General features: G+C 43.1%; 1 long non-coding RNA gene across 2 annotated transcripts in view; it reads right to left on the bottom strand.

Moving 5' to 3' along the window:
* Window positions 1-3,147: 3,147 nt before the first annotated feature.
* LOC148775439 (uncharacterized) overlaps window positions 3,148-27,923 on the bottom strand; it is a 45,152-nt gene continuing 20,376 nt past the window's right edge. The window contains exons 2-6 of one of the 2 annotated variants that reach the window (XR_016039237.1): window positions 20,982-21,025; window positions 12,618-12,681; window positions 11,968-12,177; window positions 9,014-9,168; window positions 3,148-3,356 (exon numbers count right to left, since the gene is read on the bottom strand). This is a non-coding gene — a long non-coding RNA (uncharacterized LOC148775439). Of the gene's footprint in view, window positions 3,357-8,118; window positions 8,660-9,013; window positions 9,169-11,967; window positions 12,178-12,617; window positions 12,682-20,981; window positions 21,026-27,923 lie in introns of those variants that run through there. The other variant, XR_016039238.1, reaches the window with a different exon arrangement.

Genomic DNA, 27,923 nt, shown 5'->3' with positions numbered 1-27,923 from the left:
TGGAACAGCTTCTATATACTTGTAAAAATAAAAGACTACTTAGTCCCATTAGGTTTGGGGGATTGAGGGTTAAAAGAGGTCTGGAGCCTGAAGGCTGCAAAATACAGATCCACTTAATACTCCGGACAGACCTCTATGGAATGTTCCCCGGCACTTTGTCTGCTAGAGTTTTAAGTGGCTCAGAGTGGTGATTCCTGGGAAGGTTGAAACATTTCCTCTCTTGCTCTGAAATAGGTCACAACATACAAATCCAATTTAATCCTCACCCAATGCAACGATCATAATAATAGCTGAAAGGCAAAGTGAACAATTTAGCCCAGAGCTAAAAGCTCTCTGATAGTGACCTCTTTATTGAAAGAAGAACTGTTTCCAGAAAGGAAACAGTGTACACTGTAGTCATCCAGAAACTGCCTTAAAAAGAGTATCACTGAGCCACCTTATGAATGACTGATCCATTCATCCAGTTGCAGTTCATAGAACATTGAGAACCTTTGCCTTCTCTTCCTGAGATGCAGATTTTATGACTATGAGCAAACATTCTGAGTATGTTACTGTGAAACTTAAAGCTGACTTTTCAGACAGTTCTGGTGTGAAGGATGAGAGAAGGTCACAAAGAATGAAAGCCAAATAACTTAGAAACATTTATTGAACTTTGACAATGTCTTTGGGCTGCCATAATAAAAATATCATAGACCGAGGGGCTTGTAAACAACATAAATTTATTTTTCACAGTTGTGAAGTCTGGGAAGTCCAAGATCAAGGTGCCGGCAGATTCAGAGTCTAGTGAGAACCATCTTCCTGGTTCATTGATGATGGATCTTCTTGCAGTGTTGTCACGTGGTGCAAATGGGGAGGGAGCTTTCTGGGGCCTCTTTCATGAGGACACTAATCTCATTCCTGAAGGCTTGCCCTCATGATCTAATTACCTCCCTGAGGTCCCACCTCCACATACCATCACTTTGGGGATGAGAGTTTAACACTAATATTTTTTTTTTTGGTGGAGGTGCAAATATTCAGTCCATGGCAGACAATACCAGGAACTAGGAACAAAAAAGGAAGAAAAGGATGCTAGAGGTGTGGGTTAGTGGGAAGATAAGTAAGCAGGCATATACAACAGCTTGGTATAGATGATGTTTCCTTATACAAATTCTCATAGCTGTGTTCTAACTACGGGACGAACAGCAGCTAACACTTCAACACAGGATAAGTATTAGTTAGACTTTGACTCAGCACTCTGACCACTTACAGTGTAATTATTTGTTAGCTTAAATAAATCCCTTAGTTCTGACAGCACATAAACGTCTACTGCTCACAAAGAAGCCAAAATATTTCCCTCAATCTACAAATGAAAGGTGGTGATTTTCAAGCATATTCTTCATCACTCACTCACACAGGTGGGAAAGTGAGGGAGATGGAGTGGTTTGACTGTATTTATGTGAAATAGTAGAAACTCACCAACTTTCCAGTTGCTTCTCTCAAGTACAAACGTTACGCTCCTACCAAGTACAGGTCTCATGACACCTGTACAAACAAGCTCAGGATAAGGAAGCTTTCTGGTAATGACCAAAGAAGGAGAAATCATTTGGAGACAGTTAGAATAGACCTTTAGGAGGGAATGAGTCTTAAGAAGGAATCTGAAGACTGAAAAACAAGTTGGTAAATTAAGGAGGGCTGGCAAGCCAGCTGGTCACCCTTAGCATTAGAGAAGACAGGGCAAGGATGTTGAAGTTGTTGGCCAGGCTGGAATGTAAGGCCTGAGGAAACGTGTTAATAAAGGAAAAAGGAGGGGACTTCCCTGACAGTCCAGTGGTTAAGACTTCTCCTTCCAGGGCAGGGGCTGCAGATTCAATCCCTAGTTGGTGAGCTAAAACGCCACATGCCTCATGGCCAAAAAACCAAAACATGAAACAGAAAGAATATTGTAGTAAATTCAATAAAGACTTCTAAAATAGTCCACAATAAAAAAAAGAAAGAAAAAAGGAGAGGAGTGACAGACAAAGATGCAATAAATTTCAAAGTCCATGCACTGTAGTCTGAATGTCTGTGTCCCCCACAAAAAAATTCACATGTTGAAATCCTAGTGCCCAGTGTGATGGTTTTCAAAGGTGAGGCCTCAGGGAGATGACTGGGTCATGAGGGTGGAGCCCTCATAAACAGGATTAAAGAGGCCCCGGAGAGTTCCCTCGCCCCTTCCACCATCTGAGGACACAACCAGGAGTCTGCCACCCTGAAGAGGGTCCTCACTCCACCCTGCTGGCACCCTAAGCTCAGACCCCCAGTCACCACACTATGAGAAATAAATTTCTATTATTTATGAGCCACTCAGTCTGTGGCATTTTGTAATAGCAGCCTGAACAGATTAAGACACCATAGCTTAAAGACTGAAAAAGAAAATGGGTAACAGGAAGTCAACAAAAGGGTCTGAGATAAAATATTACGTTCTTTGTATGAAAGTAACCTAGGAAAACGATTTCATCTAGTCAGTCAGGGTCTGAGTGGAGGAAGAGAAAGAAGGGCTGCGCTCTCCCACCGTTGTCTGGAGCATCGTGAGGAGCCAGGTGATGTCTTCTGGGAGCTATTGTCAAGGACCTTGCATATAAAAAAGAGTGGCAGCCACTTTCAATGCCATTGTCTGAACTCACTGAATGTTTAAGACCACAGTGTCACAAATAGTACTAGGCAGTCAGGAAAGCAAGAGAGGGTTGAAATGGAAAGCAAAGAGTTTATCCATTACCATATTTAATTTGGGGTGACAATCAGTCCTCCAAGAGGAAGTAACTCAGCCATAGAAGGTGCTTCATCTAAAGGTGAGACCAGTTTAGTTTTGTTGCCTCTAAATTTCGCTGCTTCACAAATATATAAAGCAAATTCCATAACAAGCAGGGAAAGTGTGTGTGCAGCGCATGGAACACTGATCTAACTCCGGGTCAAGGAAGTGGGGCAGTGCTTACATTTCAAACAAAAATGTTATATCTGTAATTAACTTAGATTTATCTTCAATTTAGTTTTCCTGTTCAACTTCCAGAATATTTTAACTGTAAAAGCCCCTGAATGAAAAAAAAAAAAAAAAAACTTGGTAATAAGAAAATCTGGTACTACTTTGTGAATCAGCTTTTTAAATGGGCATAAATATTTCCATGTGTACGCTTGCTTCTCTCACCACTGACTGCCTTTATCTGTGGCTAAACAGATTACAACTGGCTGAGTAGAGCTTTGTGTTGATGGGTCCCCAGGAAAGCAGACAGTGAGGTTGAGCGAGAAGCGCGAGAGATTGGATGTAGGGGTGATGTTTGTGAAGAACATCCAAGGAGGAATGAAGACAATCCGTGGTTCAGACCATGGTTCATATGTGGCACCTGTAAAAGGCAAGAGAGTAAGAAATAAGATGGAGAAGGGATGGACTCGGATCTCAGCAGGGAGGGTGGGGGGGTGGCTGATACATTTTGGCCAACCAGCTGGAACACCCTGGAGCAATGACCTACTGGATGGAAGATGCTCCATCATTGGCTGGATGCTGCCCAGGAAGTGTGGTCTTGGCTCAAAAGCTGAGGCAGATCCTAAAGACACTGTGCTGGAGGCTGTCAGCTGACTTCATCCCTGCAGTGTGTTCTTTCTTGAATGGGTGTCTGAGTGGCACACCCCAATGACTGCCAAAGTGCATCTCTGCATTACATGGATTTGCTTTTCCAAACATCTGTTAGGTGTGTCTCTTCCACAAGTCCAGTGGGGCTCTCTGTAAGCGGGAACGTAGAAGTGGGAGCTTGTGGGTCCAACTGCAGCCCGAGTCAGGTTGGTCACTGCTATTCTTCCCTGCATTTCATCATCCACCCTGAATCCCTTCACTCTCAGCTCTTACCGCCATTGATCCTGGTGGCTTTCCTCAGGCACACTCTCATTTCCTGAGGGATCTTTGGTGAACCCAGGATTCTCAGGCTGGCATCACTGCTCTTGTCCATTCACGGTCATGAGTGCTCTAAGAAGCACCAAGAGGCACCCAAGTCATTCTCCTGAGTTCCACACCTATTTCTCTGTATGACTGGTGGGGATCTGCCTTTTGATCAGACTCAGTTATCTCTGCCAAGATGGCAACTCCTTTTATCATCCAGGGAGCAACCAGAGCTCACAGTTTGTGAGAACACTATCATGTTCCTAGTAAGAGACCTCTACCTTGGAAAGGCCCAGATTTCTGGAGATAAAAAGCACAAAGGAGCCCAGTTGGTCACTGTGAAAGACGACAAGGGGGGTCCGCTCCATCTACCCATCCCTTAGTTCCAGATCCCATGCATCATTCCTGCTGGGAACACAACACCAGAGAGGAGTCTCTGGTCCAGTAGGTCTTGGCATTCTCAGCGAGGAAGGCACCCCTCTTCCCAGAGCATGATTGCCAAGCTCAAACTCCACGCAGCAGCTCTGGACAGAGTGATGTGTACTGGGACCAGTGAATGGTGTGTCATGGGCCACTCCTGACCTCCTTTGCCATGAAGGTGTTCCCTGATGGATGTTGCGTTGTGTGGGGGGGATTCCATGCCTCTCATAACAGTGCTGCCTGAACCTTTATGAACAGGAAAAGCAAACGTACACTTGAATATGTGACTGTTTTTGTAATAACAAATCATTGTTCTCTTCTAAGAAGGAAGGAAGTTAAGATAGTCAACTTGTCACCAAGTGGTTGGCAGGTCTTCTCCAGGAATTGTGCCATACTGCAGGCTCAGCAATGGTCTCTGCTGCTAGCAGAGACAAGAGTCACTAGGTCAGGTGTGGTGAGTGAAAGGCCATGGAGGTAGGCCTATGTACATCTCTGTCTCGGTCACCAGATCCACCCCATCCACATGCCAATTGTGCCATTCCAGGCTGGCTAGTTACAAAGACAGGCTAATGTCAACTGGTGACATCATTTTGTCTGTTTAGTTGTTCCATGTCCCTTCCAGGGTGAGTGCTTTCTGGTGGCCATTAATATGTGGTACACCGCTCTTCAGACTTTAAGCCCCTCTCCGATGTCCATGTACATGCTTTACCCCCAAGGCTTCCTTGTCTGACTTTCCAGCCTTTGTCTTTCTAATCCTTTACTCAGGAAACTGCATATAGTCTCAGCTTAGGACAGTTCTCCTTCTGCACAAAGTGGATAAATAAATACAGTGCTCAAAGCTCTGCCCATGAGCAGAGTAAAGATTGTCTCTTGCCGCTGTCTGTTTTCAGCTTGAACCCAACTGCCGAACCAACCCACCCAGAAACCAAGCTTGCACTTCTTCCTTCAGCTGGTCATCCAGGCCATGTATTCATCAGGGTTCTCCAAAGACACAGAACTACTAGGATTCGGATGGTTGAGAGATGATAGATGGATGAGTGGGTGGATGGATGGATAGATACGTAGATAAATGATAGACAGACAGAGACAGACAGATAAACAGACACATACAGAGAGAAAGAGCATGAGTCTGACCACTGGAAGGTTAAAAACTTTGTGCAGTTGCAGGTCTCTAAATCTTGAAGCGTCTATCTCTCAGCCTCTGGAGCACATGTTTCTCACCAATCCTGGCATTTGAGTCCCCTCTTGTTCTCCTGCCAGTCAGCTTGATGTGTACAGATATACAACTTCATTTATTTATTTATGGCTGTGCTCCAGAGGCTAAGAGATAGTTTCAGCAGCTCTGCCATGTCAAGGCCATGCCTGGTTGTCTGGTACCCACTCTGGGGAGATCACAGTAGGTGGATACTAGCCTGGAATGTGATCACCTGAAAGGAGATGGTCGGGCTCTGCATTGGTGGGTTTGTATTTGAGAATCGTTCTCATAAACACATTGTTTATTGTCTTAGGAACAGACAAACCCTTGGGAAGGGCCATCCCTCCAGGCTCCAAGATGTCAAAGCATCAGAATACAGAAAACAAAATCCATGATTAATATAATCCTGTGTGTGTGTGCTAAGTCACTTAAATCATATCAGACTCTGTGTGACTCTATGGACTGTAGCCCACCAGACTCCTCTGTCCACGGGATTCTCCAGGCAAGAATACTGCAGTGGATTACCATTTTCTTCTCCAGGGGATCTTTCTGACCCAGGGATCAAACCCACGTCTCATGTCTCCTGCGTTGGCAGGCAGGTTCTTTATCACTAGTGCCTCCTGGGAAGCCCTCATTATAATCCTAGGATACAATATTGTTTTCTTTTTACTATTTTGGCCCCAAAGAGTAATCTTGGCAACTTCCACTTGGCCTTTCCTACTATAACTAAAGATTAACCCAATGACTGGGTTATTCCAGTGACCAAGTGTGTCGAGACTAATTGTATATTCAGAACCTGGAGAAATGATCACCAGGGACAGGAGGGGCATGAGCAACTATAAGCTGGACTTTGACCAGAACTCCATGTATTACCTGAGTCCCCTATGCCATCCTTCTAACCGTGGAGTCATAAGAAAGCTTCAAGCTTCCAACGTACCAATGCCTGTTCAGAATATGTATCCAATAATCATCCAGATGTTTGAAGGTTTTCTCCCCAGAGTAGAGTCATTTGAATAAACAGTCTTTGGAGAAGGGCTAAGGGGTTACTCCACTGCAGATCTGCTATGGTTGCTGAGTCCTTCCTCCTGGGAACCTGGCCTCCTTTCTGATCAATGGGTCCCACATTTAAACTGCCTGGAGTTCCAAAATTAGACAAGGGATTGCAAATGTGTGACAGGGTCACCACCCTGGACACCTATTCTTGCTTTCTTTTGATTAGACACATTAAAACGTGTGCTCACCAGATTCCCATCATCACTGCTGCCCACGGATTCAGTTCAGTGACCGCCCTTCCCATCCCTCATGGTCAGCAGAGGGGAGTCACTATTGAATTTCCCGATGCCTGGTCTGCCCTACAATGTAACCTTGGGTAGGTCTTCTGCTCAGGGGTATCCCCTCCAGAATATCCACTCCCCTGAGCCTTTCCACCCCTCCCTACACTCTCTGCCATGACATTTTAGACTTTTCAGTTCTGCTCAGCATGGGCCTCTCTCCGGTCTTTTAAGAACCAGCCAAAAGCAAGTTTCCACCATTGTCTGAGGTCTTTGCCAACATCCTGAGAAAGTGCTCCCAAACCCATAAATTTTCCTTTACTCAAGCTAGTGTTCCAGTCCCCTTGATCAACACACTCAAAATCTAGTCCTAGTCCCTATCAGTGTATGCTGGCTAATTTTTGCAGTTCTAGGGGGCAGTCGTATCATCTCTTTCTAACTTACTGGGCTCACCAGACCGTTCCTGGATTGGTTACAGTGAGACTTAGCTCCTGGCAACCAGAAAAGGATGTGGAGGTTCTACAGAGGCTTTCTTACCTTGTGAGGACAGGAGTCTAGACCATAATAAGCAAAGGTGAGCTGCCTCCATAAGCCTTGAGAGTTCAGAGGGCCCTGGGGAGCCACAAAGTTTGGAGGGGTCTACCCAGGTATCCCATATTTTCCCAACCAGGGCCCTGACCTTGGCAGAACTGTTCAATTATCTTTGAAGCTGGGCAAGTACTTTAATACAGAATTTGGTCTTCTACTTTTTCTACCCTGATGGCAGTAACAGGCCTCCGCAAGAGGCCCTCTGGCCTTCATATCTAGTTTTCAACTGTTCCCCTAATTGCCCACAGCTTCCCTCGGCACACCGTTGGGCATCAATGCCGCTCAGTAACAACCAGCCGGCTCCAGGGTCCTTGTATGCCCTGCATCTCCCCACCTTCCCAAACACCTGAATCCTCTCTCCAGCCAGGGATACTTCCTCTGCTGGAACCTTCTCCTAACTCACCACCAGTGAGAGTTCTAGCAGTTGGGCTACCACTTTGTGCCAGATATCATCCATGCCCTGAGTAAAACTGGGATGGGGATCCACTTCCAAAGGCCATCTTACTACCTCCTTCCTGGACCTCACTGAGTACCACCTGGATCCTTCATGAAGCAGACACCATGAAGTCTAGAGTGCAAGAAGTTTATTGGGACGGTGGGGGAGGGAGGCGCGAGGCAGGAGAACACTTGTGAAAGATTGCTGTTGTTGTTCAGTCTCTAAGTCATGCCCTGGGTATTTGTGGTACCTCCACTGAACAAAACAGGCCAGGATCCCTGCAGTGGCGCCTTGCAGAATCTATTCTCAGACAGTGGTGGGGAAGGATTCAAAATAAACCCATAAAATACAAAACACTTAGACTGTAAGAGCCCCCCGGAGGAAGAAAAGAAAATCACTGGAGAAGGAGGTCAGGACGGGGAGCAGGGCCAGTGGGCAGAGGTCAGGTCATCAAATGAAAGTGGGCGGTCAGGATGGACCTCATCAAGAAGGTGCCATGTGAGCAAAGACTTCAAGAATTGAGGGAGTACGTCAAATACATATGGGAGGAAGGTGAGAGAACTCCAGGCAGAAGAAGCAGCTGAAAGATCCATAGGCAGGAGTGGGCCTGGTGTATTAGAGTCAGCACAGAGTTGGGGGTCTGGGGGCTCCAGGAGGGGTTGGCAGAGGAGGGGAATCACAGCTTCCAGTATTAGCAAAAGAAACCACTGTGGGGCTGTCAGTAAAGGGGCAACCTGACTGTACTTGAACTTGCAAGTCCCCAGGTGGCCATGTGGAGGACAGTGAGGATGCTGAGGAGGGTGACCAGTGAGAAGGCGCACTGGTCCAGGCAGGAGACACCAGGGCTTCTGGCAGGGTGACACCTGGGGGAGGGGAGAAGTGGTCATGATCGGGTGTAGTTTTCAACCATGTGAGCTAAGCTGCTTTCCTGACTGCCTGATCGAGCTGGACTAGGAATGGAGAAACAGGGTGCCTCCAGAGCTTGTTAAGCTGTGGAAGGGTGGACCTCCAGCCACAGAACTCTGAACTAAGCGCCCCTTTCCTCACACATCTGTGACCTCCCAGGAGATGACAACTTTATTTCATCAATGAGACATGTCTTGTGGATCTTTTCATCAGGGCCTTAAAAATATATATCAAATGAACGACTGTTTTCATTTGCTAGAGCCGCCCTCATGAAGTACCGCAGATAAAAGGCTTAGACAACAGGGACTTACTTTCGCACAGATGTGCAGGCTGAAAGTCTGTGATCAAGGTGTTGGTAGGCTTGATTTCTTCCGAGGCCTCTCTTCTTGGCTGGTAGACACCATCTTCTCTCTGTGTTCTCACACAGTCTTCCCTCTGCCTGTAGCTGCATCCTCACCTCCTTTTCCTGTAAGGACACCAGCCTTATTGGATGAAGCCCTCCCTAATGACTTCATTTCAACTTGACTGCCCTGTGGAACATTCTGAAAGAGATGGGAATCCCAGACCACCTGACCTGCCTCTTGAGAAACCTGTATGCAGGTCAGGAAGCAACAGTCAGCACTGGACATGGAACAACAGACTGGTTCCAAATAGGAAAAGGGGTACGTCAAGGCTGTATATTGTCACCTTGCTTATTTAACTTATATGCAGAGTACATCATGAGGAACGCTGGGCTGGAAGAAGCACAAGCTGGAATCAAGATTGCTGGGAGAAATATCAATAACCTCAGATATGCAGATGACACTACCCTTATGGCAGAAAGTGAAGAGGAACTCAAAAGCCTCTTGATGAAAGTGAAAGAGGAGAGTGAAAAGGTTGGCTTGAAGCTCAACATTCAGAAAACAAAGATCATGGCATCTGGTCCCATCACTTCTTGGGAAATAGATGGAAAAACAGTGGAAACAGTGTCAGACTTTGTTTTTTTGGGCTCCAAAATCACTGCAGATGCTGATTGCAGCCATGAAATTAAAAGACGCTTGCTCCTTGGAAGGAAAGTTATGACCAACCCTGATAGTATATTAAAAAGCAGAGACATTACTTTGCCAACCAAGGTCCGTCTAGTCAAGGCAATGGTTTTTCCCGTGGTCAGGTATGGATGTGAGAGTTGGACTGTGAAGAAGGCTGATCGCCGAAGAATCGATGCTTTTGAACTGTGATGTTGGAGAAGACTCTTGAAAGTCCCTTATACTGCAAGGAGATCCAACCAGTCCATTCTAAAGGAAATCAATCCTGGATGTTCATTGGAGGGACTGATGCTAAAGCTGAAACTGCAATACTTTGGCCACCTCATGCGACGAGTTGACTCACTGGAAAAGACTCTGATGCTGGGAAAGGTTGAGGGCGGGAAGAGAAGGGGACGACGGAGAATGAGATGGCTGGATGGCATCACCGACTCTGTGGACATGAGTTTGAGTGTACTCCGGGAGTTGGTGATGGACAGGGAGGCCTGGCATGTTGCGATTCATGGGGTCGCGGAGAGTCAGACACGACTGAGCGACTGATCTGATCTGCCCTTCTTAAAGACCCATCTCCAAATCCAGTCACAATTGAGGTCACTGGGGGTTAGCACTTTTCCAGTTATGAAATTGATGGGGGACAAAATCAGCCCATAGTCACAACTAAATGGGTTAATTTAAAAATTTCAGAGACACAAAGAAGAAGCCCAATGAAGGAAACTAAGATGGAAAATTAAGAAATAAGAGTAGAATCGAGAGATCAATGTCACAAAAGTCAAGAAGGAAGAAGTGGTGCCCCGTGGCCAGTGCTGCAGAGAATTCAGGCGAAAGGAAGAGTCACATGCTTCTCCAGGTAAAGACGCTACTCCTGTAATGAGGTCAGTACACTTCATATCCCTGAACTGTATAACTGAGAATAAATACCCTTTCCTGTGAAATACCAACCAGGATCTTTGTGGGCAATCTGAAATCATAACTGGGGAAAGAGAATACTTCAGTATCAGAGAGGTTTGAAAATGTCAAAAATTGTCCTAAATAGAGATAGGCTAAATCCCCTCCAGAATATCTTTCAATCTATTTTTTGAATCTAACAAATTTCACTCAATCATTCTGAGGTTACGGGTTTACTCAAGTAGTAAAATACACCAGATCAGATTCCCAGCCCAGGAGTGCTGAGTCTCGGATCTGAAAAGATGTCTGGAGAGATATTCTACTCCTCACAACATTAACTTCAGTAAGACACAGCTCACTGTACAAAAGGAAGATGCTGCAGGAAGCCAAGAATTATAACTGTGTCGTGTCCCCTTGGTATTCCTCACAAAGCTTGTGAAGTTGCAAGTTTATAAAAAATAAATAAATCACATTCGCTCAAGGGGAAATGCAAAAATAAAACCATTCTTCTTTACCCTCATGGGAAATGTGAGTATTTTAAATGTTCTAATGCTGACTTTGCAAGTCAGTATGTAAGCATTATTGGAAAGTCCCATATTGCCTGAGTTTTATACCTCCTGGCTCTTTCAGGAGCTCTCTCCATTTAGATCAGAGGACAGTTTTATCTAATCCTTTGAACTAACACAGATTTTGATAATATTGATTGGAAGTCTGGATTGTAAAAGTATTGCTATTGATCCTTATCTGCTAACAACATTTTCCTCAATAATTCATCGATCCCTGACAAAATGATTAAAAGCCAACATTTATTGAGACCTTACAACATTGCAGAGATCAGGCTAAGTGCTTTGCATCCCTGCCCTTTCTTTCTGTCTTCCAGGATACCCTAACCTCCACCCCACAGTCCAGTGACCACAAGACTTTCCCATCTAGTCCCAACTCCTGAAACCCTTCCACTGCATCTCCTGGAACTCATGGACCATTCACAGCAAAATTCCCTACATCCCCAATCAAATCCCCAGATACCCCTTGCTCTTTTTTGTTCTGACAAAAACTGGTTCTTCCCTGAGAATGCTGCGCCATCTCCCCCTTCGCATAATGGCCGTTTGTCATTCGAAGTCATCACACACTAGACCTGGAGATATTTGGAGACACCCTCCTTCCTCACCCTCCTCCTTCTCCTTCCCTTCTGCCTTAAATCATGTCATCGTCCATCACCCTGCCGCTCATGGTTCCCCACCTTTCTCAGCAACAGCACCCCCTGGCTCCTTAGCGCCCTCTCTAACACATCGCCTGTCTCCCTCTGGCATTTTCATACGAAGGTAATAATCTCTCCAAGGCTGTTCAGTCATGCTCACTCAGTTACTTCGACTTCTTTCCTCATGTAAAAGTGAAAGTGAAGCCGCTCAGTCATGTCTGACTCTTAGTGACCCCATGCACTGCAGCCCACCAGGCTCCTCCATCCATGGGATTTTCCAGGCAAGAGTACTGGAGTGGGATGCCATTGCCTCATGTAAAGAACCACTCAATTCCCTGGTAAAAAGAGATGCCCACTGCTGGGAATCGATCTGAAAGAAAAATAAAAACATTAATTTGAAAAGATACATGCCCCCCAAATAGTTCATAGCAGCACTATTTACAATACCCAAGACATGGAAGCAACCTAAATGTCCATCCATAAGTGGATAAAGGAGATGTGGCTTATATATACAATGGACTATTACTCAGCCTTAGAAAAAAACAAAATTTTGCTATTTGCAGCAATGTGGATAGACTTAGAAGGCATTATGCTAAGTGAAATAAGTCAGATGAGACAAACACTATAGGATATCACTTATGTGTGTGTGTGTTAGTCGTTCAGTCATATTCAACTCTTTGTGAGTCCCTGGACGATAGTCCACCAGGCTCCTCTGTCCATGGGATTCTCCAGGCAAGAATACTGGAGTGGGTTGCTATGCCCTTCTCCAGAGGATCTTCCCGACCCAGGGATCGAACCCAGGTCTCTCACATTGCAGGCAGATTCTTCATCATTTGAGCTACCCGGGAAGCCGAATATCACTTATCCATGGAACCTAAAATGTACAACAGACTAATGAATACAACAGAAAAGAAGCAGATTCACAGGCATAGAGAACAAACTAGTGGCTATCAGGTGGAGGGGAGGAGAGGCAATACGGGGGTAGGGGATTAAGAGGTACAAACTATTAGGTATTAAATAAACTATAAGGGTATATTGTACAATACAAGGAATGTGGCAAGGAGTTCATAATCATTAAAAAAATGGAGTATCACCTTTAAAAATTGTGAATTACTATATTGCAAACTCTACTCCAATTTTAAAAATTTAAATAAAATATAAAAACTGAGGCCACCCATTAACAACAATCTGTTCTTATGATTTCTAGATGAGTTGGTAGTTGGCCTGTCTTTTAATGTGGATGAAATTTTTCCCTAAATTGGGAGGCTGAGGTTAGCAGATGCCGACTATTATACATGGGATGGATAAACAACAAGGTCCTGCTGTGAAGCAGATGGAACTATATAGAACATGAAAAAGAATATATATGTATAACTGAGTTACTTTGCTGTATAGCAGAAATTAATACAACATTTTACTGATATGCTTCATAAAATTTTAAAAAGAGAAGAAAAAGTCTCTCCCTAAAATATGAACAACCTATTCTGGAAATATAGGAGACATCCATTCTGGAAATACATTTACAAGCCTTAAGTGTTTTTTTGTTTGTTTGTTTTTACTTAGGAAAACAATACTAGTGTGATTTTTTTAAGTTTTGTCTAATATTTTCCCAATAATGATAAATACTCTATAACTTGGCCTAATAATTTGATTCATATGCATATAGAAAATTTTGCACATACAATTCATTTTAAATCAAATATTTCTACTTCCTGATGCCAGACGTAATACCTAATGGGCTAATGAAGCAAGTGCTTATTTTAGAATATTTCAGTGTTAACAAACACAAAGCACAGTCATTTTTTCATCCATTGGTGCCTCGTCACAGCAAATGACACCACCATGCACTTAAGCTGGGATAGGGAAGGACCCCTCCCCCAACAGGTTACAGAATAAGAGGTAAATGGAAGCAGTACAAAAGTTAAATAATTCCCCTTAAGCTTTTCAGAAATCCCCTCCATTAATATCAGTGTCTAGTTTTCTTTGAGGCTTTCATCTGAAGGAATGTATTATCAGCAATTGTGAGCAAAAATGTTTCAGTTTATACACAGCCATCTCCAGACTGTACATATGTCTGCTTTGACTTACCTCAGAAATTCAAGCAAAACAAAGTTATGATCAGTATATAACAAGCAAGTCACGGGGTTAATGTTTGATTCTAACACTGACATCTTATTTTAACTGCTCAGTTCAGTTCAGTCGCTCAGTCATGTCCAACTCTTTGCGACCCCATGAATCACAGCACGCCAGGCCTCCCTGTCCATCACCAACTCCCGGAGTTCACTCAAACTCATGTTCATTGAGTCGGTGATGCCATACAGCCATCTCATCCTCTGTTGTCCCCTTCTCCTCCTGCCCTCAATCTTTCCCAGCATCAGGGTCTTTTCAAATGAGTCAGCTCTTCACATCAGGTGGCCAAAATGTTGGAGTTTCAGCCTCATCATCAGTCCCTCCAATGAACACCCAGGACTGGTCTCCTTTAGGATGGACTGGTTGAATCTCCTTGCAGTCCAAGGGACTCTCAAGAGTCTTCTCCAACACTACAGTTCAAAAGCATCAATTCTTTGGCGCTCAGCCTTCTTTATAGTCCAACTCTCACATCTATACATGACCAGTGGAAAAACCATAGCCTTGACTAGACAGACATTTGTTGGCAAAGTAATGTCTCTGCTTTTTAATATGCTGTCTAGGTTGGTCATAACTTTCCTTCTAAGGAGCAAGTGTCTTTTAATTTCATGGCTACAATCACCACCTGCAGTGATTTTGGAGCCCAGAAAAATAAAGTCACAGCATGCAAAGGTGGCAGAAGGTACCACCCAGAAACAACAAAAGATAAACACCTACCTACCTATCCACAACAGATGTGGAGCTTCCAAGAGATGAAAAACATTTAATATCAACACAAAAAATACAAAGTAAAGCCAGTAAATGACCCCAATTTTAACCCAATGAATTATCCAAGGCCCAGTGTAGAGTGCCTGAGACACTGAATTCAATTTTTGAATGAAAGAGTTTAAGTATCACTTTAAAACTCGTTTTATGGAACAAAAATCATCTCTTGACAGACCCCTATTAAAATCTGTTTTGTTAATGTATTAAGAATCTGTCAGGGCTTCCCTGGTGGTCCAGTGGTTAAGAATTTACCTTGCAATGAAAAGGACACAGGTTCAATCCGTGGTCCAAGAGGATCCCACATCCCGCTGGGCAACTAGGCCTATTTGTCACAACTACTGAGCCCGTGCATTGCAGCTATTGAAGCCTGACTGCCTAGAGCCCAAGCCCCGCAACACAAGAAGCCAACACAGTGAGAAGCCCGTGCATCACAACTAGAGAAAGCCTGCACACAGCAACAAAGACTCAGCGTGGATAACAAATTTTTTAGCTAATCAATACATTTAAAAAAAAAAAAGAATCTATCAGAAGATGGTCTCAAATCCATTCACCTTTCAGAATAAATCTCACGTGAATTCATCATGCATGTTATGGCAGAATTTTTTTTTTTTAATATTTGAGGGGAGAGAACATTGGTCAGGACCTACAGTCTGTCCTACCTCTCCCATCTCAAGGTGGGGCTCCCTGGGAGGCCAGGTGCCCTCTCTGGAGCCCACAGCACATTGCAGGGTGGACAGCTCAGAGAAAGGGCTTGGAGAGTCTTGCATGGACTCTGAATTAAATAGGCAAGTAAAGGTCAAAACTTCAACTCTTACCAGCGATAATTGGGAGTGCCTTCTCTAGGCTTTTCTTTTTTTAACTAATTTATTTTTTATTGAAGGATAATTGCTTTACAGAATTTGGCTGTTTTCTATCAAACCTTTCAAGTCAAAACTCCCCCATCACTCCCCCGTCAGAGGACCGGGAAAGTCATTTTACACAGCAGGGCCGTGGTTACAGGATTCCACAGACACCAAGGGTGGTACAAATCCATCTAAGCCCAGAATTATTTGAGAAACTTTGATTCTAGGATGAAAGAGAACAGTTCCCCCATCTCTTCACTCAGGAAGAGAAACAGAGAAGAACTTGCACCAATAAAGAGGCTCACGGGGACACAGCCCAGCAGACCGTGCTGGAGCAGCCCCAGATTGAGTGCACGTGGCTCCCAAGGCCCCAGGTGCCAGCACTGAGCCGTCAGGGACTCCACGTTTCCCCAAGAAGCTCTGCTCTCAGATAAGGGTGGCTCTTATCAGGATACGTATGTGTGCCTAGTGCTGTTTACTTTGGCAGCAGCTCCCTTTCTCCTCTCTAATTAACTGAGGCTGATGAGTCCTCAGCAGCCCGGAGTCAGAAGAGACTGCGTGATCTCAGGCCCTTTCCCTCCTCTGCTCCCCCGGCTTGGCCTCCCTTGGCATTTTTTTCATTAACATGGAGAGCAAATTTCACCCACATCCTGGCCCAGCATCAAATTCCAAATCAGTGTTTTACTCTCAGAGCCCCTCTGTCAGCAAAAGTATCTTCACTTCTCATCAGACATCAACAATGGTTTCCCTGTGGCCTCCATGCGGATGAGAGACCATTGTCCCAGCTCTCCTGCTACTTCTAGATGAGCCTCCACCCCATATTCTAACCCAGCCTCCAGAACATACGGCTAAACACTCCATAATGTGTGTGTGTGTACCGTCACTCAGTCATGTCTGACTTTTTGCAGCACCATGGACTGTAGCCCACCAGGCTTCTCTGTGCATGAGATTTACCAGCAAAAATACTAGCATGGGTTGCCATTCCCTTCTCCAGGGGATCTTCCCAACCCAGAGATAGAGCCCAAATCTCCTGCATTGCAGGTGGATTCTGCTGAGCCATGGGGGATGCCCTCCATAATAATCAACCTCAACTCCTTCAGAGGACATGGTCTCAGTGAGTCCCTGGTACCACTGTCAGAGCAAAGGCAATCAACAAGCCCACAGCTGATCACCTATCTTCTACATTAACACAAGGTAAGTGGCAGAGGACAGAAGCCACCACCCACACACGTGATCCACTTAGTACTTAGGTAGTCAGTTATTCTGGTACCTCAAAATTATTTTTCACCCTGATTTTTTTTTAATTTTCATTTTTATGTGTGTGTGTACCTACCAACCAGGTCTTGCTTCAGATCTTCTAATTCAAAACACAACGTTCATATTATTAATTTTTTCACTTTAGCACTAGGCTCAACTAAAGGGCACACTGCCAGAAACTCAAATGCTGTACCACATGTCATATAAAAGGGTAGATTTCCCCAAAACTTCCTTAAGACTAGTTCATAGGTTAAAAACAGCTAGGATCAGCTTCTGATCTAAAATAACCAGAGAGTGGGGTTACCCATGACGTGTTTCCATAGATTCCTTGTAAATACCTATCAGAAAACAAGCATCATCCCAGCTGGGAATTTCTCAGCTTTTTCCTGACTATGAGAATCATTTCTATTACTGTAAAATAATCTGATGAAACCAACATGCATTGGCAGCTGCCCACATTCATAGTATTTCGTATCTGGTTCTGTAAAGTGTATTCAAACACATGGTCTCCCTCAGACAGAATCCATCATTTCCTCCTTATGCTCTTCACCTGGGGCTTAAATCCTTTCTTTCAAGTGTCTGCCTTTTCCGAGAAACTTAGACTCAAGAGTGCTTCACTCCTACAGTGCACCTGAGTTTCAACAAAACTGTTTATCAAAATGGAATAAATCTTCTCCCTTGATCCAGCCCTGGCTGGTGGGCAGAGGAGGAGGTTGGAGCTGGGAGGAGTTGTATGTAACTGCTAAGACTGGGACACAAAGTAAGTGACAGAGGACAGAGGCCACCACCCATGCACCTGATTTACTTAGTACTTCACTAGTCAGTGGTTCTGATACCTCAAAATTAATTTGCACCCTGATATTTTTTAATGTTTATATTTAGTACATTAATTTACTCATGAAAATTCTAAAAATATACACTTTTTTCCTTTTTAACTAAGTGTAATAAAACATAAAACCTCCCCAAATAGAGTACTTGACATGCACAATTCAAAATCAAACTAACAGAATATTAAATATTTACAAAACTATATCTTTTAAAAAATATAAAGTTACATCCAGTTTTGTAGAACATAAAAGGGTGGCTCAAAAACGGGAGAATTTTTCTTCGTCCCTAAAAAGAAGAATCTTCACACCCTGATATGCTTTATGTCTCCAAGTATGTTTTCATTTCTCTGAGGGCAGAAGAAGTTACATTAATAGCACACATTGTCCACTTGAGTTGATCTTGACACAGTTTTGATTCCTTACTCATTACAAGGAGTATGAAAAATCACACTTAATAACATTAACATAAACCATAATTTGTAATTTATGGAAATTGTCCAGGACCACTAAGAGAAATGACCATTGGGATCCACGGAGAGTGAAACCTGGACCTCGCTTTCCTTCTGGCCACCAACTCCTTTTCTTCCTCATTCTATATTTCTAAGATTATTGGCTTCCAAGCTTGAGACCAACACAAGCCTAAATCAGGCTGGTAGTTCAATATTCCAATTTCCTCTCTGGAAATCCGCGGAGGTGGTGGTTTAGTTGCTAAGTTGTGTCTGACTCTTGCAACCCCATGCACTATAGTCTGCCAGGCTCCTCTGTCCATGAGATTTTCCAGGCAAGAATACTAGAGTGGGTTGCCATTTCCTTCCTCAGGGGACCAATTTCATCCTAAAACCCAAGACTAGCCTCAATCTCCCCATGATTCCCAGTCCTAAGAGAAGAAGTTCCAAGTTGAGATGGATCCACCCCAGCATGAGATTCATGTCACCATGGCAACCAGGCACCTGTTACTTTCACTACTGAATTTAGAACTTCTAAGGGGAGATTATGTAAAATTCAATACGTAATTCCAATTGTCAGAATGAAATTTTACTTCTGTGACTGATGTCTTCCAAGGTCAATACCTGAACTTCTAGGCATCATTCATTATCATCCTCGTAGTGTTTTTATTTTGATCCACCAGCTATGTGTTTTGCTTCTATCAAATTCCTATCATAGTCCACTTGATTGACAGATTATCCTTCACTTACATGGTTTAGCCAGTAGCAAGCGTTTCTTATGTCTTTCTCATTGGCCCCTTCTGTCCTTTCCCTCTAAGTGGTAAATAACTTGAAGGCGAGGGGGCTGCACCCTTTTCTTGTACCTCCTTTACAACATCCAACTTGGAACTTTGTGTGAAATGGGTGTTCAAGAAAGGCTGCTTAACTAGATTATTTTCTAGAATATGGCAGAACTTAAACAGATTTTTTAAAAGTGCCTTACACATTCCATAGAATGGAAGAGAGATATTCCCTCTTGAGACACTGAGGTCTGGATGAGTAAGTGCTAAGTCACTTCAGCCATGTCCAACTCTTTGTGACACTATGGACTTGTAGCTCACCAGGCTCCTCTGGAATACTGGAGTGGGTTGCCATGCCTTTCTCCAGGGGGTCTTCCTGACAAATTCCATCACTCTTCTAAGTCTTCATTTCTTTAAAAGTATGGAGATAAAGTATACACAGAACAGCTCTCTTGTCAATAACCCACCAGATTGGACCCTTAAAATGTACCCAGAACAGTCAACAAAAGAAATCAAGACACCAGGCATTACATTCTAAATTACACCAGGATTTAGGCATGCTAAGTCACTTCAGTCTTGTCCAACTCTTTGCAACCCTGTGGACCGTAGCCCACCAGGCTCCTCTGTCCATGCGATTCTCCAGGCAAGAGTGCTGGAGTGGGCAGCCATTCCCTTCTCGAGGGGACCTTCCCTACCAAGAGATCGAACCCAGGTCTCCTGCACTGTGGGCAGATTCTTTACTTCCCTGGGGAAGCCCAGGATTTAGGATGGGCAGGTAAAAATGCATCACTGGACTTTATAATTAAGAACAAATCACACTCAAATGTGTTTGAGAACTAACCTGATGGCCACTGAAACTTAAGTTCTTGTTTGCACAGTACAGTCCTTTCCAGGCACATGTCCTCTTTAATAAAACTGACACTGGAGCCTGCATCTGTCCAGTGTCACGTGTCCAAACATCCTGTCCCAGAAGTGCCCGCCATCAAGAAAGCAATGAAACCAGAAGTCTGCACTTGAAACATTATTATATGTCTGAGATTAAAAATATGTCATCTGTTCTGCCAACTCTATTTCCATACTGAAATGGCTTGTGTAGTTTTTTCCCTGTGTGATCACCATCATCCTGTCACGCCACATCTCAAAACTGGAAATGTCAGAAACTTATCATCAAAATTTTCAATCTAATTTTTTATCATTCACTCAGTTTTCTGTGTGGGCTACAGGCAACAGCTCATGGCTTTGCAGAATTATTCACTAGATTAAATATACTATATGGTAAATAAACACTCAACACCTTTGGCAATAGGAACAAGAAATTCATTTTAACCTCATTTTGGCCAATAGCTTCCTAACTGTCCTTTGTCTTCAAGTGGTGCACAAGGATCAGGCAGACTTGCATAACTTACAGGGGGTCAGCAGTAGAGCCCAGAACCTGAGTTTGGCCCCCTTCCCAGTGGGCATCTACACCACATGAGGACATTAAATCAGGCAAAAAGACCTTGGCACTAGCTTGGTCCACTGCTTGATGACTACAGAAGTCCAGCTTTCCTTCCCATTCATCAGCCATTTTTTAATTTGATCCTTGCCCATCTATTAGCAAACAATCGATTTGAGAAAGTTTCACGCTTGTGGTTGTGAAAACTCTGGAGTGTTAAGGAGTTGCTGGCGTTTTGATAATTGTTTGTACAGCATGTTTGGGCATACCGCATAATTTCCTTCATAAACATCCCAATGTGAACTTAATTAAGTTCTGGTGAGAAGCAACAACACTCAAGAAATAGATTATTAAGAAAACTGCAACCAACTTGGTTCCTGGCTCTGGCAAAACTGAAATTTAGATGACTATAAATATACTCAATTACGCATACTGCCAAATACTATATTTCAGTGTTTGTTCATAAAACGTAATTTGAAATGCATGTAGGATGATACAGCCTTTTTTTTGTAAAAGGAAGTTATTATCTGTGATAAAAGCAGTTGTTGACATTAGAAATGCAGACGCAGGGATCCAGACGGGAAATTTAATAAAAAGAAAACAACTGTAGCAGGGAAAAGGGGGGTTAACAATATGGCAAAGCAAAGCCAGATGTGACTGCAAATATCCACCCACAGGCAAAACCCAGACTCCTACCTTTCAGATGTGCCATCAGCGGCCACGAGAAGCAAAACACAGCCCTGGATTTAGAAAAGAAAAATGAACCATTCAATTCATCTCCATTCACTGTGCGGGACTCCTGTAAGTAGACAGAATTTGTTAATTCCTCAGCGCCGCTTCCTTTGGGGTCTAATGTTAATTGCCTGTGGAGTTCCATCTTGCCAGAGCCCCTCATCCAGCATCCTCCAGCGGCCCCACCCAGTAGTCTCATGAACTGGTTTTAATTATATTCCCCAAAGAGTTGCAAAGATCTGAGACCATGCCGTAGGAACTGTATTTCAACATGTTTTACTAGGCTCAGATAATCTGTTAAATGTTAGCTTATTTAAATAAAACCCATTGGAAAGTTCTCCTCTCTCCACATCCCTGCAGTGTTCATCCTGGAAATTATTATCATGGATCCCTCGGATCCTGGGAGACTCCAAACGTGTCTGTCTTCCCATGCTCACCAAAGCAAGTGATCACAGTGGGTGCAGTCCCTGATGTGGGCTCCATTTGGGGGCTAATATTTTTGTATTTCCTGTAAGACAAATGTGGTTTTCAGCTAGTGTTTCACCCCAGGATGTCTATGGTGCTGCTTTTTCCTTAATGTCCAAAATAATTCCATGCTTCTGCAAATAACTGAAAATTCATAGATCTTCCAAACGGTGTTTGGGAGGCACCAATTAGATTTATCATTGACTCCAAGCATTGCTTGAGTTTGGCTTTTAGGTTAGGGATTCGTTCTAAGACCCAGAAAGGATATACTAAAAGCATCAAAGGAAAGTCAAGTTTTCTGAGATATTATAGGACAAGTGCAACCCTTTTAAGATGGAACTTTTAGATAGTATTCTAATGTTGAACGTAAGTTCGCAACCACCCAGCAAGAACACCCTTTCCAGTTTGGGAATTCCTACTGCTCAAAACAGCCCATAATCTTGAATACTGCAGAGCCCCTGTCTTTTCCTCTTCTCTTCCCAAGTAAATTGCTGGAAGACTCCAATTAATGGAACTAATGAGCATGAAACCTGTGGGTGGTGTGGAAACATTTGGTCCTGCCTCAAACCCACAAAAATTCCAGGGAGAAGGCAGCACCCAAGGGTGTGCACAGGACATCTTCAAAAAGGACAGATCTTGAGATCCACAATGATTTGCTAAATTTCCTGACTATGTGTCCAACAGCCCAGAAAAGTTTCTAATAACACATTCTCAGTAAGAATCGAACATTTCACAAGTCTTGCCATGAATGTATTTGAAAACAATAGCCACATTCATAGAAATCAGATCTGGAAAGATCTACCCAGGATGTTGTAAGAGTATCCAGGTTAGGGAGTTTAAGAGAGTTTGCTGCTGCTGCTGCTGCTAAGTCACTTCAGTCGTGTCTGACTCTGTGTGACCCCATAGACGGAAGCCCACCAGGCTCCCCTGTCCCTGGGATTCTCCAGGCAAGAACACTGGAGTGGGTTGCCATTTCCTTCTCCAATGTGTGAAAGTGGAAAGTGAAAAGTGAAAGTGAAGTCGCTCAGTCATGTCCGACCCTTAGCGACCCCACGGACTGCAGCCTACCAGGCTCCTCCATCCATGGGATTTTCTAGGCAAGAGTACTGGAGTGGCTTGCCATTGCCTTCTCCATTAAGAGAGTTTAGTAGACCTTTAAACAAAGCCTTCTAAGCAATGTTTGACAGCACCCAATTGCTAATCAAGGGACTTGCCTGCCAGTCCAATGATTAAGACTCTGCACTTGCAATTCACAGCGGGAGATGTGGGTATTAAGACCAGCAGCACTGGGGGTAGTCAGTCCTGGTTGAAATTTTCAGTCCTACGGGCCATTGTCACCCTCTGGGTAGAAATCCAGAGCTGGATCTTTGGGTTTGTAACTGGCTCCCAATCCTCTCTCTGCTGACATAGCTTGGCAGTCCCACAAGAGCAAGCATATGTGGGGTCAGCTAGTTAAATTTTGACCAAATAGTAACCTTAAAGTGGGTGCTTTTGGAAGCTGGGTCTAAACACATAATCATTTCAAGTTTTCTAACCTGTAGCGTGTTGATAAAAAGGCATTTATGATTTTAAAAAAGCAGATCTGAATATGAACCTCAATTTCAAAAACATTCAATAACCCCATTTGTGACCATGCTGTGCTGGTTATGACACAAAACAAGATGGCTATGTAGTACTCTAGTCTTTCATTTTTTTTCCATGTACTGATCTTTTATTATAGGCTTATGGAACACTGTGTATGTATAAACTGTTATCAGGAGATAAAAATACCAGTGCTGGACCACTACTACATGGGAGTAGTCTTTCATTTTAATTCTAATTATTTGTAAATTTTCTTATTGCAACAAGAATGCATGAACATGATATAAAAATTTTGGCAGTACCTGTATGCAAAAAGGAAAGCACTATTGTCACCCCTAACCTTAGCACAGAGAGGTAACCAGTATTAGGATCCTGGTTCAGGTCACTCATTCCTTTATTTCTTCATTACTCATTTATTTATTTAGTACTAATTAAGGGCCAGGAACTATATATATCCTTTCTGTTCTTTATAAATATGCATATCTTTAAAACATGAAATTATATGCCACATAGGACTTTAACCTTATTTGTATTAAGTAATATATCAAGAACGTTTTACTTCATCTTCTATTTTATATATTAATAGTGATGTGCTTTTCCACTAAATGTATAGCTGGGCCATAGCTTATTTAAACAAACCATGATTGTCAAGCATATGCCTTTTACATAATTATACAAAGTACTGCACTAAATGGAAATTTGTACACACATCTATGATGGTTTTATGATCATAAGTTCTCATAGGTAGACCTACCACAGCAAAGAACCCCCCTTTTCAGGACTTTTCAAACTTATGATAGAACTAGCCACCACTTGCATTTTACATTCCCAACAACAATATGTGATTCCTCATATTCTTTCAATGATCCTTTTTCAAATGTTGTCAATTTGCTTGATAAAAAGCAAGAAAAAATGTAATAGGTTTATAATACTTTTCACGCAAATAATACATAGAAACAAACACAAAAAATAAAGAAAATATTTTCAATCTGCCAGTATAGTACCTTGAAAGGTACAGTAGTACAGTACAACAGCTGCATCCAGGGGCTGGCATCGAGTGAACAGGCCAGAAGAGTTACTGACCGGAGGAGGGCGATGGTAGGGCTGAAGGATTGTCAGCAATAGGAGATGGAGGGCGAGATGCCATTTCACTCACACCTGATATTGATGGAATGCAATTTTGCATCTTTGAAAGTTTGTAACTTGGAGGTTCAAATACAGGGGACTTACTCTATGTACATGTTAAAGAACTATACTTTAAAAAATAATGAATCAGGGACTTCGCTGTGGTTCAGTGGCTAAGAATCCGCCTGCCAATGCAGGGGACATGGGTCCGATCCCTGGTCCAGGAAGATGCCACATGCCATGGACAGCTAAGCCCACCTGTCACAACTACTGAGCCCACACACCCTAAAACACATGCTCTGCAACAAGAGAAGCCATCACAAAGAGAAGCCTGTGCAGTGGAACTAGAGAGCAGCCCCTGCTCACTGCAGATAGAGTGCAACCATAAATAAGCAAATTTTTAAATTAAAATAAATGAATGAAGCAAATGCCCATGTACCCATTACCCAGCTTAAGAAACAAATATGCCTAATTACCCAGAGGCCCTGGGAATGCCTCCACCTTCCCCTTCTGAGTTTTGTATAAATCACTCCTTGATTCTCCTTCTGAATTTTCCAGATATGAGGGCATCTTTAAACAGCACACTGTTGAGTTTTGCCTGCTTTTCATTTGTGTATATGCTCTTCCACACTTTACTATTTTGTTTTGTCCTATTTTGGCTTTCGCATACACTGTGTGTCCAACCTGATCTGTGTTTAGTATTCATCGTTTCCACATATCTAAAGTCTTCCATTACTCAACATACCCCATATGCTCATCCCCCATGCAGTCATTGGATGTGGAGGTTTAGGGCGTTTTATTTCAGAGCTGTCACAAGCAATGTTGCTATGAATCATCCTATATGTGTCTCCTATTCAAAAAGTGCAAGTGTTCCTTGAGGAGATGACTTAGATCTAGCCACAATTAGGTCACTTTTGAAAATCAAAAGTGGGCAAGTGATGGGCTTGCAGGATATTCGTGTGTTTGACCTGATTCCTAATAAACTGTTTTCTAAAATAGTTTCACTGGCTTGCACAGGCACAGCAAAGTGTGAAAGTTCCTTTGGATCCACACTCCCACCAGCGTCCCCTCTCCTTTGTGAAGGTTGCTCACTGGTGTCCGACCGGATAGACTGTAGCGTGCCAGGCTCTGCTGTCCGTGGGATTCTCCAGGCAATAATACTGGAGCAGGCTGCCATTTCCTCCTCCAGGGGATCTTCCCAACCCAGGGACAGAACCCAGGTCTCCTGCATTGCAGGCAGATTCTTTACCATCTGAGCCACCAGGGAAGCCCTTTGCTGTCCTGAGACATTTTAATTTGGACCATTCTGGAGGGTGTGTGGTAACATCTCATTGCCAACTGTCCTGGTAACTAATGAGGCTGAGCACTTTCCACATGTTCATTAGTTACTCAGACCTCTTCTGTGTCTTGCCCATTCATGTTTTCTGCCTCTTTTATCATTGGCTTGTTTATCATTTCCTTATTAATTTGTAAACAATTGTGCATACCTTCAGAATACTAATCCTTGTCAGCTACGTGTTGAAATATCCCAGATTATGACTTGCTTTCTCACTCTCTCACTGATGTCTTCTGAAGGACAGAGGATCTTCATTTTATCGTGGCTGAATTTATCCATTTTCTTTTATGGTTTATGCCCTTTGTACTTGTTCAGGAATCCTGCTCTAGTCCCAGAGTTGTAAAGATATTCTTTGATATTCTCTTCTAAGTCTGTTAAAATTTTACCTTTTACATCTTAGATTTTAATCCACTTTGCTCTCTCACTTCAGAATTCCCATTTAAATGTAGACTATAAGAAAGTTTTTTTTTTCACTTTTTAAAAAAATTTTATTATTATTATTATTAATTTTGTAATTAATTTATTTTTTATTGGAGGCAAATTATTTTACAATATTATATTGGTTGGTTTTGCCATACATTGACATGAATTCGCCCCGGGTTTACATAAGTTCCCCCTCCTGAACCCCCCTCCCACCTCCCTCTTCCCTTTATCCTCCCTCTGGGTCATCCCCGCATGCCAGCCCCGAGCATCCTATAACATGCATTGACCCTGAACTAGTGATTCATTTCACATATGACAACATACGTGTTTCAATGACATTCTCCCAAATCATCCCACCCTCACCCTCTCCCACAGAGTCCCAAAGACTGATCTATACATCTGTGTCTCTTTTGCTGTCTCGTATACAGGGTTATCATTTGCATCTTTCTAAATTCCATATATATGCGTTAGTATGCTGTATTGGTGTTTTTCTTTCTGGCTTACTTCACTCTGTATAATAGGCTCCAGTTTCATCCACCTCATTAGAACTGATTCAAATGTATTCTTTTTAATGGCTGAATAATACTCCATAGTGTATATGTACCAAAGCTTTCTTATCCATTCATCTGCAGATGGACATCTAGGTTGCTTCCATGTCCTGGCTATTATAAACAGTGCTGCAATGAACATTGGAGTACATATGTCTCTTTCAATTCTGGTTTCCTCGGTGTGTATGCCCAGGAGTGCGATTGCTGGATCATATGGCAGTTCTATTTCCAGTTTGAACTGCCATATAAGAAAGTTTTTATGGTTTTCCCCCATGCATAACCAAGCCCGGCACACTTGTTGAATTATCTCCACACTGACCTGCAATTGTGAGCTTAGCCATATATGAGATTTCTGCTTGATTTGCCTCTTTCTGGACTATTTTATTCCTTTGATCTCACTGTGTTAATAGACAGTGTCTTGATTGCTAAAACCTTATAAGAAGACTTGATATGTTATAGAGTTACATATCCTGGTTCCTCTTAAGACTGTCTTGCTTATTCTCATCAATTACTCTTCCATTAAAATTTAGAATCTGCAAATCAAGTCCTGCAAAAATATCCTGTTGGAATTTTTATTAAAATTGTTTTCAATCTCTCATCATGTGAGAAAGAACTGACATTTTTATAAGTCTTTCTGTCATGAATATGGTTCTTTCTCCATTTTAGCTTCCCTTATTACAGTTGAATACAGTCACATGTGTCTACATAAAGGAACCTCACAGCCCTTGTTAGATGTTTGCTAGGCATCCTCTCTTTGCCCTCAAGTGTGCCCACCACTGTTCCCACAATGCCCTGTGCCCAGGAAACAAACTCTGTAGACTCTGCATCAGGGACTCCCTGTGTCCTGGCTCCCAGGAAAGTCAGAAACAGGAAGCTACGGTGAGGAGAGCAGAGGACAGGAAGAAAGTAAAATGGGGTGTTGTACCCCACTCTGTCTTGCATGCAGCCAATCAGCAGGGCTGTGCTCTTCTCCTGAAACAAACACTCACCTCCCACTTTCAGAAGTTGCCTACAGCTGTCCACTCCCTCTCCACATTCAGCTAACCACGCCCTCCTCTCACTCCTCCCCTCTGACTGCACAAACCTGAGGGTCCTCAGTGTTACTTACCACAGGGGTTGACCATCTTTACTGGCTCCCCTTCACCCTGCCTACATCTGTCTAGTCATCAAAGGCTACATCAAGGATGTTGCCTGATTCCTGTAGAGACCCCAGCTAGATACAGCTCTGTGGGTGATATTTCCCATAATTTGTAGATTTGCTTTTCCTATATGGAAAATCATAGCCCACCAGACCCCTCTGTCTATGGGATTATCCAGGCAAGAATATTGGAGTGGGTTGCCATTCCTTTCTCTAGGGAATCTTCCTGACCCATGGATCGAATCCGGGTCTTCTGCATTGCAGGCAGATTATCGTCTGAGCCACCAGGG

The sequence above is a fragment of the Moschus berezovskii genome, chromosome 15 (assembly GCF_049115385.1).
Source record: "Moschus berezovskii isolate FMDL1 chromosome 15, NW_MosBer_1.0, whole genome shotgun sequence".
Lineage (NCBI taxonomy): Eukaryota > Metazoa > Chordata > Mammalia > Artiodactyla > Moschidae > Moschus > Moschus berezovskii.
Note: the sequence above shows the minus strand (reverse complement) of the source record. Positions and strands in the feature narration are given on the sequence as shown.